At 29.4% G+C, this 24380-nt stretch overlaps 1 protein-coding gene across 4 annotated transcripts in view; it reads left to right on the top strand.

The window, feature by feature from the left end:
- bbg (big bang) overlaps nt 1-24380 on the top strand; it is a 277715-nt gene that overhangs the window by 237157 nt on the left and 16178 nt on the right. The window contains exon 1 of one of the 4 annotated variants that reach the window (XM_070111949.1): nt 3843-4486. The exons of the other annotated variants lie outside the window; for them this stretch is intronic. The gene's annotated coding sequence lies outside the window, so the exon portion shown is untranslated. Of the gene's footprint in view, nt 1-3842; nt 4487-24380 lie in introns of those variants that run through there. 4 annotated transcript variants of the gene reach the window in all.

Raw genomic sequence — 24380 nt, 5'->3', positions numbered from 1 at the left:
ATCTACAGAAGGCACCAACTTTTTTGATATTTATAGCTATTTACTTGCTTACTAATCTCAATAGCTTTTTGGATCTCACATTTAATCGAACCTTAAAACTATGCTTCATTTAGTGAGTTCTATAAAACGTAAGCTGAACTTGTCGGTTAAGTTAATATCGATATACAAACATATAGCTATGTTTACAACCGTCTAAAAATGTGAAGCTGGTGTTATGCATAAGTACCTAGGTTAACATTATATAGCAGCACAAAGATCCAGTTCGTTCCACTTAAAAACAATAATGTATATAGGTCTGAATGTCTTGACACAATTTTATACTTGAAACTGGAGCTAAGATTTTTAATAATATATCTAACGCTATTTTAATTTTTTTTCCAATAAAGTAAACTTTTACTTAGAGCAATATATAGCTCATAACAATTTGGGCGAGAAACTATGCTCTCGAGTGGGTTTTTGAACCATATATCTGCTTCCACATGTCTGATTTGTAGTGCCCGACTTTTTCTCGTTACAAAACAAAATATAATCGTGGGACCTGAAGACTCATCGTAAACTGTTCTTTATCGAATTTGCTTCAATTAACCGCAAACAAATATTAAAATTGCCATATCATATAAAATTTATATAAATTTATTTATTTGTGCAATTTGCTATAATAAATATGTATGTATGCATGCGTATTTCTGCGCTCTCATTGAAAGTAAAAATCTCTTTCACCTTTCGCTTGCTTGTCATCGCATCACATTTGACCTACTATGTTAATATACTCACTTGTTATTTGAATTTATAATTTCACGCTTGAAACAAATGCAAATATTTACATTTAAAACACACACACATATTAACCTTTATGTGTGTGTTTGCAAAAAAAATTTTATGTGCCCGCCAATCTTGCAATAAATTAAAATTTATCTACGCTTGCTTCCAGTTTTCTTTCGCATTTTGCCATATTTTAAATGATTTTATGCTTTCCTTAATCAAAAATGATTAAATTTTCTGCACAATTTTATGCTCGCAGCTACGCTCGACTTGTTTATTTTCGTTGGTGATAAAAATAAAATAAATTTTAAAGTGTTGCAGAAATGTAAAAGTGATATTAAGTGTTTATGTGCATACTTGTTTGTATATAAAAGATAGTCTTGGGTGTCATTTGAATAATAAATGAGAATTCAATGAGAAAGCGTTGAAAAAATATTTCTAATTAATTAAATTAAATTAATTAAATTTAAGCTTAAAATTTACGGTTAAAAATTTGCGCTGTAATTTTTATAATATATAAAAAATTCTTTCATGCGACAAAAACAACATCGATTGAGCGACCAATTTCCCGAAAACATTTTTTGATACAGTACTTGAAAACACGACTTAAACCTCAAAGTTAAACGGCTAATTTATTATTCATGCCACAACAACCGGTAGCATGACCGACCGCCGTGTTTTGGGAATGGTAACCAGTGCATCCTGTAAGAGTTATCAAATTTTCGCATAAATTGTCAAAATGCCATTTTATAAATGGATTCCAGTTGGAATTTAGTCTCCAAATAGAGATACCGAAATAGGACAGTCTGAAAAAAATATTTATTGACCTTTAAATTTTACAGAAAGTAATATATATAACATATGCCTCAAACACAATGTTGCATATTTTCAGGCGTTTAGCATAATTAATTTGGGTATTTTTCGCTTAACTTCAGCAGATTCAAATTTCTTTCCAGTTTTGAAATAATAACACTTCTTATCAAATTTACAAAAATTTTCGAGCATAAATCAGGAGGATTTGGAAATGCAAACTCCGGTTTTTAATGGTGATTCTGGAATAACTCCAGATTTTGGTAACTCAAATTTAAGACTAAAATCTGGGAAGAGTTTTTAACTCGAGTTTATTCTTTAGGGTTTATAGTCAACTATTCCGATTAAGCTGATGAAAATATTCGAGCATAAAGCTCGAGTTTTGAGTAATTCAAAATTGATTTTTGAAAATTCAGTACTTAAAAACTGGAAAGAGTTTTTTAACTCGAGTTTATTTTTAACGGTTTGTATACCTAATTGATGAAACATTTAAGACAGAAAGTTCAAGAATTGGGAAACGCAAATATTGTCTGAAAACTAGAAGCGAAAACTTAACGTTTTTTTAATTTTAAAAATTCGTTAAGTGCATTCAGTTTACGCCTTTAACTCGAGTTTAGCACTCATAACACCACTTCACAACAAATTGTTGAAAATTTTAGTTTTGGAAATTTCATAAAAATTTTTGAGGTGTTTTATGGTAAACCTAGCGACTATGAGTAGTCTTCAACGCAAAATACGAAACTGGCGAGTAAACTCGAGTTTACAACTTAAATGTAATTTTAGTAGAGTACTTACAAAATTAAAGAATTCAAGTCAATTTAAGAAAAAGCTACCGAAATATCAGTTAATATTCTGAAGAAAATTTTCAGGAGTCGAAAATTCTTCTTTAATTTTGTAATTTTGAAAAAATAAAAAGAACATGTTGTCTAAAACCACAAAAATCTGGTAAAGTTTTGCTGATAAAATTGGCAAATAAAAATTTCCAAGAGCGGAAATACACAAGTAATGAAATTACTTCAAATCCAAAAGAAGTAAATTAAGCATAAAAGAGTAAAAAGGCAGCTAATATTTCGCGCAGAAATTAAAGCCAAACTTATGAAAGGAAAGAAGGTATTAATTTCACGGCGCGCCTGTGAAATCTGACTGAAGGCATGCGGAAAAAACTAAAGCGAAGTGAGGCAAAGCCAACAAAGCTATAGAATAAACTTGAAGTGACGACGCGCTGACGAACTGATATACAATATTGACTGACAAGCGGACTGCCTGATGAAACGACTGACGATTGTCGAGAGCACAAGTGAGTGTTTGTTGGAAATTTTTGATGTAAGCACTTTTTGTGCTGGCAGTTCGACGGCCGTTTAGTTAATGTATTTACAAATTATATACATAAGAGCCACTATATGCGAGCATACGTTTCGGCATCAAGCCAGGGGGGGTACCAAAACACCAGCGGTAATTGCTTAATTTCTAGTTGTGCGTACGCAAATGGTAGCAAAACTTAAGTTGATGAGAACAATAAGCGGTAGGGGAAGAATGCGCGGTATTAAAAACAGCAAGAGAGCTTGTGGAGCAGAACGAGAGCACCGCCAATCTATTTTCAATGTTAATAACCGGGTGGAGAGATCGCACGCGAGTGACGCTCCAGCAAGCTTTGAGAAAAAGTGAAAATTTATTGTATAGAGTGCTTGCGCTCACCTTGGAAGGTGTATTGGCGACTTAGAGAGACACGCGCGCCAGAGTAGCGCTACTCACCAAAAATTCTAAACAGCCGTAGTGCAAGTTGAAATGCTTAAATCGGCGCTTAAAGTTGCAAGCGCGTCTGGTATTTAGTGAGTGCATTTGAGACTTCCGAAAAATCATTATTTTGATATTTTTGCGTTCAAGTGTGTTGCCAGTTGAGCGCGCTCTCGACTTTTAGATGATCTACTAAGCGCGTTCGCTAGCCTGTTGTGATCTGCCATATGTAACTGACTTGCTGCTTGAGCGCACCGCTGCCGCTCTGTGATCGCTTGTGCAGTTTCTTGTTTATACTCATCGCTCGCACTCTACCTGTCGCTTGCACTCACTCTCTCGCTCCATGTCTCCACTTGCAGCACTCGCGCGCTCAGCACTTTACCGGCACTCCATTGGAAACACACACACTCAGTACGCCCGCTTACGTTGGCGCCCGCAAGTGGCGTCTACAAGCAGCCAGCAAACAATTGGTCTTTTGCGCTATGTGGGGACTCACAGCTTGTTGCTTAACATTCTTCGCGGCCAGTCAACCAAGTTCAGTTCAGTTCGTCTTTGTTGCTCGCGTCGTGTGGTTGTGTTTCGCACAACAATCGCTTACCGCCGTTGCGGATTTGCCAAGCGCATTCGTTACACATTCCGCCTTGTGTTGTTATAAGTTTTGTTTCTGTTAACATTGCTTCTTCACGTTTTGTTATATTTACGTATGTACTTGTCTTTTTTTTTTGTGCCGTTGTGTCGGTTGTAACTATTTTTTTTCACCCGCTTGCGGCCAGTGAACCTCGCAATCGCAATAGCGCAACAGTTGTATTGAAATTTTTCTTGCGTGCAAATTCTACAATTACAATAAAAACAAAGCAAAAAAAGCACAACAAAAATACAGATATGTACATAAAACAACAAATAAATAGTGTGTGTATTTTTTAAATTCAAGTCAAAGCAAATCAAGCAAACCGACCAAAAAGAATCTACAACGCCCCTGCCTCTGCAAGTGTTGTTGTTGTGGCAATAATAAGCAGCAGCAGCAACTGCAACAACAATAGCAATACGAAAATAAAATAAAGTGCGGAAAAAATTCGCAAAAACCGGCTGTGGCAATTTTACCTTCTTTGTCTTAAAGCGTAACACAACAACAACAACGACAGCTACAAATAAGTAAAAGCCAACAGCAAAAATATTTAAAGTAAGCAAGAAATTGTACATATTTTTTTTTTAATTAAATTAAAATGTGCAACTTAATGCAAAAAAATACAAAATTTATTTCTCTTCATATATGTATATAATTAAGTGTAAGCGTTTAAAGAATGTACAACAAAAAAAAGCGTGGTAAGCAAAGCACACTCGCTAAAAACTGCAAATTTCGTAAAGCAGGAAAACGTTCATAAAATTTATTTGACTTGCCGAAAAAGCGAATTTTGTTAACGCGTTCATTCACTCGCTCAAAAGTGTTGTACTGTATAAATAAACGTTCGAAAAAAAATTTGCAACCAAAAATAAATTTTGGAAAAAAATTTTATTTGCAAAAAAAAAATCTTTATTTGCAGAAAAAAATTTAATTATAAAATGAAAAAAATTGGAAACAAATTTTATTACAAAACTTATAAAATAAAAAAACAAAAATTGCAAAAAAAAAATGTATTTATAAAAGGAAAAAAAATTGCAAAAAAAAGATATCAAAAAAAAAGAGACTTGCTAGTATATGTACTTCGCTTTGTTTTTGCTTAATTCATTTTGCAATAAATATTGTATGTTTGCATTAATATTTTATTGCAATAAAATTTTACGTTTTTGGCATTAGGGCAGAGCGCCCACCCGCTTGTCATGCTTCATTTGCACCTGTATATGGGTATTATGAATGTGTGACTACACTTAGTGCAGTTTGTTTAGAGGGTAACAATTCTGAGTGGAGTTTTTGGTGTAGAAAACTGCTTTTGATTGTTATTTTGATGGTTTTTAAAAGAAGAAATATATATTTAAGAGAAAATCACATTTCGAATATTTAAATATATAAAATTTGTTAAACAAAAGAAGAATAATAATAAGAGTAAAAGTTTTTTTGTTTTCAAAACGATTAAAATTTTCTAAAAAAAAAACAACATAAAAAAATTATATTGTACAATAGTTAAAAAAAAATCAGCAATAAAAAAAATTTATCAGCAAGTTAATCAAAAATATAAAAATAAAATATTTCAAAAAAACATTGAAAAATAAAAATAATATGAATGTATTTTATTATTGAAACTATTTTCTTTAGTCAAACCTCATTTTGTAAACATTCCTTTGAAGTCAAACTGTAAAAATTATGCACATACAAATTTCTTAAATAAAATTGATAATATTGATAATGCATCAATTTTCAAGCTAAAAAGTTTTTTTTTGCTTTGCATAGAGTTAAATTAATAAAAACAAATACAAATTGTATAAAAAGCAATGAAAATTCCCAAATTTTTTTCCGAAAAACTAAATTTCAAGGGCAATTTTTAATTTTATTTTTCGCGATAAAAACAACTAATTTCAAAGAATAGAAAAATATTTTTATATTTTGTATGGTTTTTGGTATATTTTTCAAGCAACTAGGATAATAATATTAATTTTAAAATTTAAAAAAAGGATAATAATATTAATTTTAATAATTTTAAAATTTTAAAATTAATATTATATACAAATAATATTATATACAAACACAAATAAAAATAATCTTAAAAAAACTTGGGAAGAAAACTATTTTATTTGAAATTTGTATTATTACTTAGCATTAAATTACAAAAAAGCTTATTTAAATTCTTAAAAGATCTATATTTTTTTATGATTAATTCTGAGGTAATTTTTTAATTTACCAGCAAAAATAATAATAATACTAATATTACAAATCAAAATATTTCCTTCAAATATAGAGTAGTAACTAGATTTCGACAGATTTTCAAAAGTCATTATCCTCAAGAATATATGTATGTAAAAAATCTAAAGCAATTTCAAATCTTTAAATTGGAAAGTAATTAACCAAAAAGCTTAGCAATGAAACCTAAAGAGACTCAATAAAAAAAATGTATATAAATTTGTATGTTATTTTTTTTTTTTTAATTCATACGATCTTTTTTTTTAGTTTTTCCGGGTATTTAAATTACTTAAATTACATAATCCTAAAAATAGTGCTTATGTAATAAACAAAAAAACATTTTGAAGTTTTAAAATTTTTTTTATTATATTAATTATTTAATTCGTTTTTTTTTTAATTTTTAATTATTATTTTTTAATTTTTCTATATTTCTTTTATTTTTTTTTAAATTTTTTTTTTAATTTTTTAATTTTTCTCACAATATTTTTTTATATTTTTATATATTTTTTAATTCTTGTATACAAATTTGTTCAATTAAAAAAACAACTGCGCCAGCTTAAATCACTAAATCCAGTCCACGCGCACGCGCATTGAAGTGTAACACTAATTGCCTTAAATGCCAGCCACCGAAAAGCAAATGCAATAAATAAACGAAATTTTGCAAAATTAATTAACTTAAACAAGCGACGAGCCGTATAAGCAATACAAAAAATAAGACACAAAAGAAAAACGCAAATTAAATATAAATAACAACAACAGCGTCACATGGAACGTTCGCAAAACATTTGCATTTTTTTTTATTTATTATATTAACACACGTACATATGGACATGCATACACAGATACATTCCACTTTTCATACTTATTTCTATTTATGCGCGCTTCTTTTAAGAAATAAAAACAACAGCAAAGACTATGGTGAAAATTTGCAATATTTTTGGCAAAAAAAAATTTGTATTGAAAAGTGAAATTTTTTACTTTCAACAAAACTAATATTGTAATAAGCAATAAATAGCGCCACACTTGAATGTTGCGGCATTTTCACTACAAACACACAGCCATCCATATACATACATACGAGTATATGTTACACACAAAGGTATGCAAGCGCCCGTATAAAAACGCATAAATAAATATAAATCATTGTTGTCGACTTGTGTGCTCTCCCGCTTAGCTGAATGGCAAATTGAAAAAATCTTTATTGGGCCTTTGTTTGTTTGTAACTGCAGGCGTGTGTGTGTGTTCAGCATTTATAATGCACGTGCCGTTCTTTTTGTTGCCCGACAGACACACATACAAGTATACACGCGCAAGTGTACAGCTGATTTAAATGCATAATAATTTTATTAATATTTATGCGCTTGCGAAAGAATAACAATAAAAATTAACTAATTAATTGAACAATTGAAGCGCGCATTGTTGTTTTAACGCATTTAGTGCAACTGCGAGGAGCGCAACAAGTGTGTGAGTGTTACAAGAGGTGTTGGCTTGATTATTAAGATACAGTAATACTATTTCTTAGAAAGAAATGGAGCGCTAACAAAAAAGGGCATTGATATTTTATAAAATTTTCAGTAGAAGTTTAAAATTATTAAATTTTTAACAAAAAAAAAAATAAATAAATAGGGATATTCAAATATAAATGTATATGTATAAAAAAATGTCTAAAATATAAAAAACAAATTTTACTCTTTTACCTTAATTATTTTGTGTAAAAAATTGTAAGTGTGTTATTTTATAAAATGTAGTGTAAAAAGTTAAAAAATCGCAAAACTATTAAAAAAATATATATGTTATTATTTTATTTATTTTTATAAAAAAATTTGACTGTGTGATTTTGTAAAATATAATTTCAAAAAAACACATAAATAAACAAATTACATATATATTTTAAAAAAATTTCAACTTTTATTTAAATTTTTCTTATAAAAAATTTTGAGTGTGTTATTTTATAAAAAAAAAAATTTCTCTAAAAAACTTTAAAAATATTAAAAAAAAACGTTGCTTATTTATTTTACATAACAAATTTTGAGCTTGAAGTTTTATAAAACGTAATCACAAAAGAGCTAATCTACTTATTTTTAACATTAATTAAAAATATTTTTCTTAAATATTATATTATTTTTAAAAATCAGGTGGTACCTTTCTAGAAATTATTATAAAAATTCAAAACTTAATATGGTATAATTGTAAAAACATTCAACTTTTAGATATTCTCTAAAATGTAAACAGGTATAATTAAGTAAAATTCTTTTTAAAAAATCTTTATTTCAAAATATTTTTAAAGCATTATAGAATTTTTTATTGTTTTCGAAATAAATTTACAATTTTTCCATAAAAAATATATTCCAAAAACAAATATAAAAAAAATTTAATAATTCGAAAAGTCTAAAAAATGTAAGCGATTTTATAATTTTTAACATAAATTTTAATTTAGTATCAAAATATTAAAAAAAAATGTATTTATTTGGAAATTACATATGTGATTTTTATTAATTTGAAAAATTAAAAAAAAAAAAATACATTTGAGTTAAATTAAATTTGAAAATTAAAAATTTCTGCAAATTTCTGTAGCTGAGAAATATAAATCGCGCACTTTCCACTTCTATTCTTTATGCATTCTCAACGCCGCCGAAGGTGTCTTTGCACTAGACTTCGGCATGCAGTGTGCCAAACTTTCAAATTCTCTCAGCAAATTAACATATTAGCAGAAAATTCCCATACACACGCGCATGCACACAAGAGGCGGCAGCAATCGAACGGCTTTGTATGCCTGTCGCAGCGCTGGGCGTACACACTATTAGCCGCATTTCTTCAAAGCTTCGATCATTTCACACATTTCACCATTGTCAGCAATATGACCATAAGCAATTTCGTTAACGTGTTAACAACCTCATTACATGCCCTCGATACCCGGTCGCACATAGACGATTTGTGGTCCGCCTTGCCGGCTAGCTGGCTAACTGACTGACTGCCTGACTGATTGCCTGACGAGCTGGCTCGCTAGCTATTAAAATTATGGCACAAAGTCGTGGCTTGAATTTTGTACACTTCATTCAGAATGTATTTTTCGACTTTATATGGTTGGTTTCTGTTATTGTTGTAATATTTTTTTTTTGTTTTTGGCCACTAAATATCATTTTACAAGCCATAACACCAGCCGAAATGAAGCAAATCAGCATTTTATAAAGCTATATTTCTTTTTTCGCTATAAATATTTGTATATGTATGAGTGCATATGTTTGTGTGAATGTGTTTAACTGTTACATTTTCGTTAAGAATGCTTGCATTGCATTTTAAATGGTCACATCGCCACAGTGGCCCTCACTTACTTATCCACATATATATGTAGGTATAAATGTACATAAACACACTCACACACATATATGGTACTACACCCACACATCTGCACTCACGTTTGAATAATATCAGCATTATTATGGTATATGCATGCACTGGCTATCAACGTGTCATTTGGCTCCTCACACCCTGCCTCGTGCCTCACCTGTCAGCTGAATTTGTTGCTTGCTTCTTCTTTTGCCGTTTCTTTTGCTCTCCTTTTTGTGGTTTTGTAATGCGATTTGGGTGTGTACTCAAAACACATAATTGAATACGAAAACAACAACAACATTAAAATAAAGATAGCTGGTAGCAAAAGTAGGAAACTGTTGAATTCGCTGTAATTGCCATTGTCAAAACTGCAATAAAAGTAATCGGCAACACATATTCTCACATTTACACCACGTAGTTATATATATACATATGATATGTACATAAATATATTTTTTTTACTGCATACAAATAAAACGCTTAAAAGTGCAAGCACACATTCTTCGACCGCGTTGTTATATATAAGTGTCTTTCATTGAAGATTTAGGGAGAATCGAGAAATCACAATCATTTAAAATTATCATTTAAAGAAATTTCAAATGAAAATAAATATAGCCTCCAAGCGAAGAGTCTTCACCACAGTAGTGACAATTTAAGCTTTTTAAAATATATTGCGTTAGTCTTTTGACCCATTCTTTTAAATAAATATTATATATACGAGGTACGATAATTTGGCTAAAAAGTTTAGAACACTTTCACTTTTTGCATTTCTAGTAGAAAGATATATAGACTCTAGGGCCCCGTATTTGTTCGACTACCTGTCCAAATTGACTTTTACGCCATTTTCATAGCATGCAGACGTCAATTTAAAGCAGTTAGTTTTTAGGCGAAAAAAGTTAGTAAATACAACAAGTTCGAAAAAACATGAAACTTACTTTCCTAACGCTAGGGGTCCACCATCTAGAAATAAGGGTCCATTCAAGATCATATTCATTTTTCCTTAAATCTACGACAAAAATTTCGGCAATAGTTTATGAGAAACTTTCTAAAACCGACCTCATCGATTAACGACACAGTTTTTGTTTTCGGACCTACCTAAAAAAATAATATTTATTAGCGAATTTCAAGATTTCATAAAAAAGTTGAATACCAAATGTGATCCCATGTCAGATCTCAATTTTCATTATATTTATAGGTTAGGTTGTTCTTGAAAAAATCTCAAATATATTTGTCTGATACCAGCGTCTATTTTACTGACAACTAAAAAGTGATATTATCACTAACGGCTATACTTGTAGTTAGCACTAAGCGTGAGAATTCTGTGATAGATTTCGTGGATATAAAAATACTGTCGAAATATTGTGCTACGGAAACGCAATTTTAAAGAAAGTACCGAATTTTATTTAAAAACGTTGTGAAACTTGCAGAGATACATAGCTATTCAAATTTTTCCCTTAATTAAAGATCGATATTTTTCTGAATAATAAGTACCGTTATATTAAATTTACGGCTAATTCGGGCTTGAAAAGTTTCGTCAAGTGAAACTTCCAGATTATGCGAGATTGAAAAGTACGTTTCTCTGGGTAAAAAATACCGTTAGATGAAATTTCTAGATTTTTCGAAATTGAAAATAATGTTTTTCTGACTAAAAAGTATCGTTGGTTGTAATTTCCTGATTATTCGGCATTGAAAATTACGTTTTTCTGCTTAAAAAGTTTCTGATATGAAACTTCGAAATCGTTTTGGATTGAAAAGAACCGTTATATAAAATTTCCAGATTATTCGGTATTAATGGCACACCTTCAAAGCATAATCTATCATTGTACATCTTCCATTGCGTAATGCCAGTGTTCTGAAGGCTTAAAATCCGCGTTCATATTCCGATTTAGAGAGAAGAGATCCGGAATATAAATACTTATCTTTTACGTGGGAATTATGGCAACTGAAGTCAACGCTCCTTCTGATTCTTGCAACATTTACTACCTTGTGTTGTAGCAGGCACCAATTCAGTTTTCCAAGCACTTTTAAGCTTCAATGAGATACTACTATAAAAAAATATTTTTAAACTTCTTACCTCAATTTGCTTACGTTCAATGCACTCATAACCGTATCTGTTATAAAAAATGTAATGAGAAACATCCAAAAATTATGCAAAACAAAACACTTAAACGCAAGCTCGTAAAAAATCGCATATCTAAACGTGTAGTCGTGAGCAACTTTGGTGGCAATTCACTACTCGTATTCCATAATTTCAGCTGTACATATGTATAACTGTTTTCTTATTAAATTTTTTTGAAGTAAAATAGCTAATTATTTTTATATATACTATATTATATATGGTATATTATGTATATAATAAACTAGCAATAATATTGTTTATAAAAAATAGTTTTTATTGTTGCATTCTTCAGCATATTCTACTACTTTATGATTTAACTTAGCAGCGGTGGTAGTCGGCAAGGGGAATTCGCAACAAACAAAAAGAACATTACTGCTGCCATAAACTGCATGGAATGCCAATGAAATGACGGAAGAATTCAACGCTGTTGAGTGACCAAAAACATTTTACATATACATATGTATTTCTATATATACAATAATATGCATATATGTATGTACTGCGCGCCATACAAATAAACAGGTGCAAATTGCGTCTGTCCTTTTTTAATGTGTTTAAGAATGTCAGTGAAAAAAATGTTCACCCTTGTGTGAACAACAGCTGTTCCGAAGTTTGGTAATCAACCAGTGAGGGGACTTGCTTGTGGCTGTTGGCAAGAAAGGTGAAAATAAATTTAAATTTATGTGTTATCATAAAAAATTTTACAGACAAAACATACAAAAAAAACACTGTATAATGAGTAGTGAGGCGGAATTTTGATTATTTTACTTTATACTGCAAAAGATAAATGCAGATTTCACTCGTATTACTGCTTCTTAGATCAAAAGTATTTTTCAAATGCCGCACTTCCTTTTCAGTGGTACATTTTTAGAATTATGTAATTGTCAAATCATGCTATGGGCTCGTTTGACCTGCAGAAGGGTAAATTGAATTTTATCATTTATTTTATAAAATTTTTCTTAAATAGCTCTATACCATAAATTAATTTGGTCATTCATCCCTGTACTGAATATTGGAAGTTATTTATCATATTTTCTCTATTATTATACCCTGTAGAGGGTAATATTCAGAAAAAAAAACTTTAGAGACTATATAAAATATATATATATAAGTGGGCAGGGTCTGTCCGTCTGTATATACGTGACTCAGCTCATTTGGCGGAACCGACCCTATCTGACCAGCAAAGCCTATAGCTCCCATACAAACTGAGGTTCTTGTATGTATAGCTGTTTTATTTGACAAGACATATTCACGATATTTGGCATTGAGTATTGTCCAGAATTTTATTTTTCTCATTTATAATTTAATTTAATTTTAGTTTATTTCATTTTATATTATTTAATTTTGTCTTATTTTATTTTACTATATTTAATTTTATTTAATATTTTACATTTTATTTTAAAATCTTTATTTTTATAGTGTTTCATTTTATTTTATTTTTTATTTTATTTTATTATTTTTTATTTTATTTTATTTTATTTTATTTTATACTTTTATGTTTCGTTTTAATTCGTTTTGCTATATTTTTTTAAGCTTATTCTATTAACATTTAGTTTTTTAAGTCATATTGAGACAAACAACAGCAAATATTCAACGCTTTTTCAAAACCATACACAATTTGTCCCCTACCCTGCCTTACCAATTTCTATTCTCTTTTTAATTTTTTTTTTTGCTATATATAAATATTTACTGCTTCCTCACTCTACTTGCAACACCAGCGCAGCCATGCAGCCATTGTCTTGCTGTTGTTAGCTTAAATGCGAGTGCAGTCAGGGCAATGGCGAAAATATCTGTGCTGCCAGCTTTTTGCCTCGCTTTCCTCGCACTCCAGCCGTTGGATTTTTTCCTCCACTCGAATTGCATAGTGAACGAATTAAAATTTTATTTTCATTTACTAGCATTCTTTTTTCTCATATACATACATATATATTGTATATGTATAAACTATACATGTGTACATAAAGTTGTTGTTCAATAGTCAGTTCAACTGCAAGTAATTTTATTGTTTTAGTACAATTTTTATTGCTGCAACACTTGTTTATAGTCACAAATATATACACGCACACATACATAAATCGATTTACATACATGCATATGTATATACACATACTTATATGTGTATGTGCTAATGCTTGTAACTCACGTACTGTTGTATTGCAAATTCGCCATGCATTCATTCATTCATTCACTCATTCAGCTGTTCAAGTGTTGCTTGACTCAGACGCGAGTCACTGTTGCATGACACTGCCAAAGAAGGCAGCTGTCGTCCACAGCAACAACAAACAAAAACAAATAACTAGCTAGATGAAAAACTGGGGTGTAAAAATTTTCAGTTTTTTTTTTCTCTATTTAGTTTTGTTTGAAAAGTGCAAATAGGTTCACTTTTTCGCAGAACTTCATCAAGTAACAATTAAATAATGAGAAATGCAATAACGGTGCTTTTATGTATAATTTCGAGGAATGTATAGGTATTCTAAAGGTTTACAAATAGAAAGAATGCAAATATGTACGTATGTGTAAAAAAAAAATATATTTAAAAAGATGTAATCGTGCTTAAATAGAGAATTTTTCTCACTGGATGTCTTGTGAACTGAAAAGAAATTTCATTATTTAAAAGCAAAAAATTAGAATCGCCTTAAATACTTCGATTACTTCGCAAATTTGATTACTCATGCAATTAAAGCTCTTAGTGAAAGCGCTTTGTGTGTGCAGAGTTTTATATCCTGCTGAATTTGAAATGCAAGCTCACGATCAACTGATAGAGCAATCATTGCTTTTATGAGAGTCCCCAAATTATCCTAAAAATAATTTTTCCTGGATTCATATAACCTAAAAATAAAGCTTTGAAAACAGCCAACTTATTTATGCAAAAAACCTTGGAAACGCCATCCATACTGACGCAAAAAGCTTCAGAAATACATTTTCTACAAATAGTTCCTTAAATTAAACAAAAACTGAAGAAGCTTGCTATAGCTATTTACCGATATAAGCTTTCAAATTATAGATTTTAATACATATATTTATACTTTTTACTTTCATATAACGCATATTTAACGAATTCATTGCGATATTTTGCAAATATCTTGGCAACTTACCTAAAAAGCGCAGTTTAAAAAAGCTACTTTATATCATTCTAATTTTATTAAAACGATCTTTACAGAAATCTCATCCAAATAACTTACTAGCAACAAAACCTTTAAAACAGCTTAAAAGCTTAAAGACCTACTACAAGTATTGCAAAAAATGTAAAAGCCAACAAAATACTAACTTTGTATAATAATAATATGAACATTTTTAAAGCAAAAATATGAAAGCTTTCAAAAATGTTTAAAGCTTATAATTCGTAAAATAATTTAAATGTTTTTAGGAAAAGTGTTAATTTTTTCCTAAATTACTATTAAACAAATATTAAAAACTTAAAGCAGTAGCAACAACTTTAATAAAGCTTTCAAAAGCTTAAAACTTAAAAGCTACAATATAAAAACTTAAATGAATTAAGCAACATTGGTGTCTAACAATAATGTGAAATTTTCTATAAAGAAATTTTGGAGAAACTTTTAAAAACTTAAAAGCTCACAATTAGTAAAATAATATGAAATTTTGTTGTTTATTAGTAGAGTGTGAACATTTTTCCAAAAAATTACTGTTAAGTAAATATTTAGAAGCTTAAAGCTCATGTGAGCTTTTGTAGAATTTTTTAATGTAGTATTTTCTAAGGACTTTGTTTAAATGACATTAATGGCTTTTTAAATACCTTTTGGCTTTCAAATACCAACATACTTGGATTTTAAGATATTGAAAGCTTTTCTAATTGACATATGTATACTCACAGCTATAGTATAGGTATAGGTATAGGTATAGGTATAGGTATAGGTATAGGTATAGGTATAGGTATAGGTACAAGTGTATTATATAGTTATCAGATCAACTATTATATTCGCTACTTATTTCTAATTTTAACTGGTCAATATGCCAATATGGCAGCATACCCTATTGAATGACACCATCCAAAATATATATCACTAATATATAATACTTGTACATACATATATGTGTACTTTGGCATCGACTTTTTTATTCGCTGAGCTCAACACCTTTTGCTGATTGCAAATTCAATTAAAGTGAATTTTAGCTTGTTTACTCCCATCATTGCTTTATTGTTTTTTCTTGTTTTTGCTTTAGCGATACTGATAAGCATACCATAATTCTCAACGCTCCACTTCAAAAATGACTGCACACATTCACTCCGCTTAAAAGCACACTTTGAAAAGCGTTTGTCAACTGTCGCTAAATGTGAATGACAAAAACAACAATAACAAAAACAATACGTTAATAACTCTTCACATGAATTGCTTTGACAATGTGCGTACTTAAGTAAAGTGCTGACAAAATATAAATACACAATCAATCAATAATAAACACAACTTTTTGGTGGCTTGAAGCAGTCAAGGTCAACTGTGTCCTTGAGCAAATTGCACTGTCAAGCTTGGAAACGATTTTCGGCTTAATTAAATTTGAAACCCTCTACTTTTTTGTAATGGTATACAGTTATACTTTACTCCCACTCACTAGCTTTGCCTATTTTTGCAACAAAAGTAAAACATTTGCGTCATTTATTTATTAGTTATATTATTTTTTTGCCTGCATACTTATACATTTATTGCAAGATTATTGCGTGCTTCATATTTTATATATTTATTGTTGTTTTTTGTTTTTTGTTTACGCTAAATCACAAACATCTATCAACTTTATCACGTTTAATGAATATGAGTGCCACAATCTCTTGGTTAAATGTGGCAAAAGGCAGGTGGGCGTCATATTCATGGTTACACAGCCATTATTAATAAAATATTGTGCAATCTGCATACACTACCAGATAAGCATATGATTTATTGACGAAAATAACGTTAATACATTTCATATACGAGTACCTTTATGCAGCGTTTACAGAAAATAAACACTTTGTGAAGTGTCAATATTTTTATGGATCAATGGTGTCTATAAATTTCTTTTTTTTCTGTAAGCTGTTTGCATATAGCAAACTTTAGCGCTTGATGCCGTCAATGAGTAAACGGTTATTAAATATATATATAATTTTATATAAATACGCAGTACGAGCTAAGTCGGTTTAGTCATGTCCATCTGTCTGTATATATATATATACATAGAATATAATAAGCGACACATAATCAACACTTAATTGCATACCTCTTTGACCCACAAATTTAATTTACCCCAAATATATATCAGAACTACTAAATTTGTCACACTTAACACTCACAATTAGACCATGAACTTGCGCCGCACTTCCTCAAAGTCAGTCAAGAAAAACGTACGCACACAAGTTAAGAGACACTTCAACATCTTTGCGCCCTATGCGTGAAAAATATCCAAATTTCTGGAATTTCTATACACAAGTGGAAAGTTATAGTAATCTTACATAATGACACCGAAACCCGCATCAATCGAAAAGTGTGGGGTGTTAGCAGCAAGCAGGGTAGCTAGGGTTACGGTTGGTGAGGAAAATAGTAGTTAAACTTGGTCACTCTGCGCAATTAGGCCTGCCACTTTCGAACTTTATGCTCGCTGATGTGCTGTGGCATGTTTGTGTTTGCGTGCTGCTATGCCTGGAATTGCGCATGCGTGTATTAATGAAAATAACAACAGCAATTTAGTTACCACAACAATTGCTTGGTATTTTTGCGGTTTCACAAGCCAACAAAGAAGAATAAAAATAAAAGAATTAAAAAGCAAATACTCATATGATTACAAAAAATTCTTGAAAGTTGAACAAAATGCGTGTCGGTTCGGTGCGCGTTGGAAATTTTTATTTTAATTTTTTATTTTTTTTCGCTATAAAAACACACATACATATGTACGTTAATATATTTATTTAATTTTTTTTCATTTTTTTTTTTTTAATTTTTACTTTATATTTTGAATTTCTGCTTCAGTTTTGTTTTTCTTTCGTTTCCGCCGTCTGCCGTCAGTTATTGATGCAGCTAACGCAGCGTAACTTCTCGCCTTTACACTCGCCTGTCTGCTGTTTGCTTAAGAATTAAACTTTTGCCATCGCCACTAACCGACGCGCCGATTCACAATCAGCCTTATATAGTCGTATATGTGTGTTAGTGGTAGCTGGCCGGCAGTTGGTAGTTGTTAGTGTGGTCAACAATGGCCATCACCTTTGCACTGCCACTGCACTGGCCACTGACCGCTGACGACTGGCTGGAGGGCTACTGCGTTCAGTGGCCGACTGTCATGGCTGGTCAGCAAAGCCAAGTGGCAGCGGCAGTTGGCTATTATTGGAATCAGCGAAGCGTGTGGTTTGTTGGCGCGACCGCAAAAATGAGAACGCTTTTATTGCAATAAAAAAGAAAGAAAAATTAAATTAAAAATAAAAAATTTTTGAAATAAGAATACTTAAAGAATTTTCAAGTTGGTTTATAATAAAAAAAAAATTAATTTATATTTACGAAGAAAACTTTTAAAAAGCGGTTTGAGGAAGAGACAAGAATAAAAATAAAAATATAAATAAAAAATAAAAAATAAAAAAATATAAATAAAAAAAAAAATAATAATATATAAGAAAAGAATTTATTTTATAAGAATAAAAAGTATAATGAAAACTAAGGATTTTAAAGAAAAATTGCTATAAAACTAAAAAGAAGGTGAAAGAAGGATTAAAAAGATATTTTATGAAATTAAAATTATAAAATATTATAAAACAAAAAATTAAATTAAAAAAAATACTAGAGAATTAAAAAAAGGTGTAGCAAGGGTTTAAGATATGTTTTATACAAATTATAAATTTTATTTAAAATAATTTATAAATTTTATAAAAAAACAATTCTTCCCAACTTTATAAAAAAATTAAAAATAATTATTTCGAAAAAAAATTACGAAAATTTGAAATAGTTATTAAGAAGAGTAAGATATAATTTAAAAAAATAATAATAATTAAAAGTAATAATTTTAAAGAAAACTTGAAGAAAGTTTATAAGAGTTATGAAAAAGTATTTAATATAAAAACTAGAAAATGAAAATAAAAAGAACAAAATAACAATTTACAAGAAAACTAAAAAAAAAATGTAAAATAGGAATTTTATGGAAAAGTATTATTTATACTTTATAAAAATAAAAAATTAAAATAAACACAAAAAGGCAATATTAAAAAAAAATTCGAATTAAAAATAAAAGAAAATTAGGGAGAGGGTTAAGAAAGCGTAATAAATACGATAAAAAAGAGATTTTTCATAAAAATAAAATACAAATGAATAAAATGAATTTCGAAGAAAAGAAGCATCTTGAAATAAAAATAATAGAAAAAGGAATGAAAAGAAAATTAAAATGAAAATAAAAGAAAATCAGAAATGCGACTAAGGAAGAAAAAAAAATAATAATAAAATAAAAAGTAAAAATTATATAAAAAATAAGATTTTGTTTAATATAAAAAATTACATAATAATTGATAATTTCAAAAATTAATAATAATATTTTTTTGCTTATTATTTATAAAATTAAAAAAAGTATTTGTATAAATATATAATTCTGTTTAAATAAAAAAAAAAATGCAATTATAATTAATAATTTCAAAAATTATTTGTAATAATTCTTATATAATAATTTTTAAAATTATTAGAAATAATTTTTTATTTAATTTTTTTTGTGTTTTTTTTTGTAATATTTACAAAATTTTTTTTTATATATATTTTTTTAATATTTTATTTTACTTTATTTTTGAAAAATATTTTTACGCTCGCTCCCACTTCTATACATGTAAACCTAGCTGCCATTAATAGGTATTTCACTTCTGCAAACACAAGCATATTTCTATATACTTAATGCGCAAATATTTCAATAGCAAGTGTACTTTCAACAGCTAAGCGAGAGAAAACAAGCATTCAGCTGTCAACGCATTCATTCATCGCAACCATTTTGCCGCGCACTCGATCACTAGATACGCTAGTCGGCAGACGCGCTTGTAACACTTCAAAGCCGCCTTCGGCTTGGCATTTTAAATGCCACACTTTTATTGGCATGCATAGTAATAACAACAAAAACAAAAAACAAAACAAACAACAACAATAATTATCGAAAAGAATACGCACAACAAAAATTCCCATAATCGAACAAACAAGCTGAGAACACACCAATGAAGGAAGCGAATAAAATTGCCGATGACGTTGAGAAGCTGTAGCCGCCGCCGCCGCGACTACATTGCAGCAAAGCATAGAAAATTTCGAAAATGTTGTAAACGCTTTTGAGAAAACATTGACAACGCACAATCGACAAGTTGCTGTCATAGCGGTAACAGCAACAACTGCCAACAGACACACACATACATACATCATTGTGTATGAAAGCGGCAACAATTATAATTCGTGGCCGCAAGAGCGCGAGCGAAGCGGCGAAAAGATCAAACGTACAAATGCCGACTGCATTCGCATGTTTGTAGTGTTGTTGTTAATGTTTTTTAATGTATTTGTTGTAATTTATATTTGTTTTTATTTAATTGTTAATGCTTCTGCCGTTGCCTGTGGCTGCCGAGAGTAGTTGATAGTTGAATGCCAGCCGGCTTTGAAGTGTAGTCAGCTAGAGTTAAGCTCTAACTGTGCCGTGATAACAGTGAATGACAGAAGTAAGCTTCTACAAGCGATAATTAGGATTTTATACGAAACGTTTTACACTAAATGATGCAAGGGCGCAAATGTGTTGATGTGTCTTAATGGAAAAAATCAAATCAAAAAGTAGTTTGCTGAAATTTATTTTTTTATATAAAAAGCGTCAAATTTACACTGTTGAAAAAATAATTTTATGATTTTTTGTGTGATAATTCGTATAAAAGATAAAAATTATATGAAAAATTTTTAAACAAAAAATTGAGAAGACATTTTCATTTAACAATAAAAAATTAATGAAAATTTTTTTTCGTTGCTAAAAAAAACCAAAAAAAAATATTGTTGATAATTTTCGTATGTAAAAACAAAGGTAAAAACATTGTTAATCATTTTTTTTCAAATTATTTAAAATATATAAATTAAAAAAAAAAATAAATAAAATATTTTTATAAAATTATTAAAAATTAATTAAAATTATTTGAAACAAAAAATATATCAAATAGAAAAAAATTAATAAGAAATTTTCGTGTACAAATAAAGAAAAACAAAAAAAAAATTAAATTATATTATAATTTTCCTTCGTAAAAAACCAAGAATATCGCTAATAATTTTTTTTTGCGAACTATTACTATCCGCATTTTTGTAAAAGAGTAACAATTACATAAGTGAAAATTGTGTGGGACAACATAACACAAATTAAAAATATAAATAACAAATTTTGGTTTATAAATATGTTTCGTTTAAAGAAAAAATATAATTTAAATTTAATATAATTAAATAATGTACAATTTTTTTTTCGTAAGAATTATAAATTTTTTAAACGAAATATAGTTCACTTAAAATTTTGCGGGACTATAGAAATTTTTTTTCGTTTATAAAACAATAAAATTTTCTATAACAAATTATTTTTCGAACGTTATATGTGAAAAATTTGTGTTTTCTCCATATATCGGATAAATTAAGATATTTTTCAAAGAAAATTAAAAAAACAAAATAGAAAATAGTGGCAAAAACACATTATTAAAATAAAAAAGCATAATTTATAATAACATAAAGTTTTTCTAACAACTAAGGCTTAAGAACTTATAGACTATTCTACATAAAAAAAGTCAAACAAAATTTTATATTAATAAAATCGATAATTCTTTTCTTTTCAGGTATGTATTGAAATTTTTGCTCCAATTCCAACAAAGAATATTACATTTATGCGTATATGTATATATAAAAGGTATGTAAGCTTATAAAAATATATTGTAATTAATTGGAATAGTGTGCTCTCGTTCAGGCCTCGCTTAAGCAACTTAATTCGCTGAAATACTCATATTATTTTTTATACAGATTTTGTTTAAATTTTTAACTTCATTAATATCTGTCATCTTCAACAGCTTCGATTTTATTGTAGTTCTAAAAAGGTTTCACACAAGGTTATTTTCAAATTGCGACTTCGAATTCTCAAATAGGCGCGCTGCCGCGCCACCTTTGCGCTGTTGCAAAGGTCAGAATTTTACCCATTTCCCATAATTCATTTCCCATACATTCACACCCGGTAAACTTTTACCACTTATCTCACACTTGTAACTCACCTGCCAGCTGCCGCAGCGGTAGCAGAGGCCACTCAGTAGCCACACAGCTATTTCTATGTACATATGTTGTATGTACATATGTATTGCTATGCAGCTTGGTCAGCATGTTGAATTGTCTCATAACAGTTCCAGGAAACTTTTTACGGCCTAAATGAGCGCTTGCTTAAATAAATTCAAAATTTGACCAACAACAAATAACAAAAAATAATAAATTTAACTTTAATATTAAAGTGACGCTTACAATTGCCACAATTTCTAATGAAATTCGATTGTTATCATTCAATTGCTGAACCGTGTTTATACAGACAAGCGCATGCACACACGTATGTATTTTATAACGAGCGAAGAAAACCGAAAACTTATGGAAAGAAAGAGTAGAGTGGAAATTTGTGAAGCACAAAGCATTTAAAAAAGCATTATTGTACTTAGGTATATAGTTCAGCAGACAAATACCAGATATTTTCAAGATAAAAGAGACATTTTCATTTTTATAATTATTATTACGTGCAATTCAATTGTTTGTGTTTGAAATAAAAAAATATTAAATTACCATGAATTACAGTAAATGGCAAGAGTTGTGTAAAGAAATTTGGAAAAAAAGTTGTTACATCATTTTTTATTACGAATGTGTTTAGCAATTGTTTGTAAATATTAAAGAAAAGTAATTTGTTGTAATGAAATCACTAGTGTTGGAAAGTCCACATAAAAAACTTTAAAAGTTTCGAAATAGCACTAAATATATTTTTTATAATATATAAGCCCAATAAAATGAGTAAATTGAAAAATTATATAATATTAGTATACTGTGTGCGCCATCTCTCATATTAATATTTAAATTGTAAGAAATTTTTAGAAAAAAAGACAACTCTCTTCCATATATGAGGTTTAATTTGGCCATAAAAGTTATTGATTTAGTATGTTTTTCAACATCAATCAAATTGCTGTATTTATTTACATTTCTATTACTTTTCCATTACACTTCCATTACTTTTTCATTAGACTTCCATTACTTTTCCATTATATTAACTCTTTCATTGCGCTTCAACTACATTTTTCTTACTTTTTTATTACTTAAAATTACTATTGTATTACGTCATTCTTCCATTAGACATCCATTACTTTTTTATTACATTAACATTACTTTTTCATTACTCTTACATTATTTTTTCATTATTCTTCCATTGTACATACATTACATTTTTATTACATTTTTATTATTTTTTCATTATTCTTCCATTGTACATACATTACATTTTTATTACATTTACATTACTTTGTCATTACTATTCCATTATTTTTTCATTACTCTTCCATTACACTTGAACTACTTTTTCATTATATTTACATTACTCTTCCATTACTTTTTATTACTCTTCCATTACTTTTTCTGCAAATGCAAATATGCGCTTTTAAATAAGATTTTTAACAAACTGCTCTTAATTTAAATGAAGGATACGTATATATAAATACGCATATATAGAGTTACATATTTATGTAAACATAGCTCTTAATTAAATTATCAGCCATTATTTGATTTTTATGTACCACATTTCGACATGAAGCTGCACAAATTTATCGAAAAAATGCATTTGTTGATATTTTAACGATGCCACAGCATTTCGCATGCAACGCATAGCAGCAGCAAGTTCAGCAGCAGCAGCAGTAGTCGTAAATGAATAAGTGAATCATCACTTAGCTAGTTGGCCGGCAGCAAAAGCACATGGCCTTATTTGTTTTTTCGCAATGCACTACATATTTATGGTACATACAACACTATTAGGGTGCTCCAAAAAAAAACTTTTTTTTTACTTAGATACCATGAAAATTTCGTGCGAAATGACGAGAAAAAAAATGTGATATAGAAAGAAAGAAATTAAAGGTTTTTTTTGACCACCCTATATATATCGGTTATGAAACTCTCTGATAGTGCTGAAATAAATTCATTACTTAATACTCCATCTGTAATGTGTTGGCAATAATAAAAATGCATATAAACATACATACAAACATTCGTATAAATAAGCAGAGCAATATGTGGGCAAAACAGCAATATAAAAATGCCTGCCAACATACATACATACAAAATTATGTGCATTTGTATACTTAGCTTGACTATTAATAACCTACATGCTACTCACTGGAACAATAACAACACAAACGTTGCGCTTTGTTTGGTTTAACTCTTCTACTTGCTGCCGTTGTTGCTTTAATGCTTCACTGCCTTCATGCCACAGCGGTGTAGTACGCTTAGCGCTTCCCCAACGACTGCTACACCACATGCCGCACACACAATTCGGCTTGGACTCCACCCATTTGTCATAACATTTTACTAGTTGGCCACATTCTTTCCCAGGCCTTGAGCTTCTGAGGAGCAGCAGCAGCCACAACAACAAAAACAACAGCTACGCAAATTTTTCACTTATGACGAACACTATAGCTTGCCACATACATATATACGTACATATACTCGTATAGACACAAATATTTTCTTTCGCCCAGCGCTCGCATTCCGTTTGACGCTTTGACAATTTCCATGCAGGATTTCGTGCGCAAACCGGAAGTGTTGTCGGTGTCACTAAACAACATTT

This window comes from Bactrocera oleae, chromosome 6, assembly GCF_042242935.1.
Source record: "Bactrocera oleae isolate idBacOlea1 chromosome 6, idBacOlea1, whole genome shotgun sequence".
NCBI classification, from domain to species: domain Eukaryota; kingdom Metazoa; phylum Arthropoda; class Insecta; order Diptera; family Tephritidae; genus Bactrocera; species Bactrocera oleae.
Note: the sequence above shows the minus strand (reverse complement) of the source record. Positions and strands in the feature narration are given on the sequence as shown.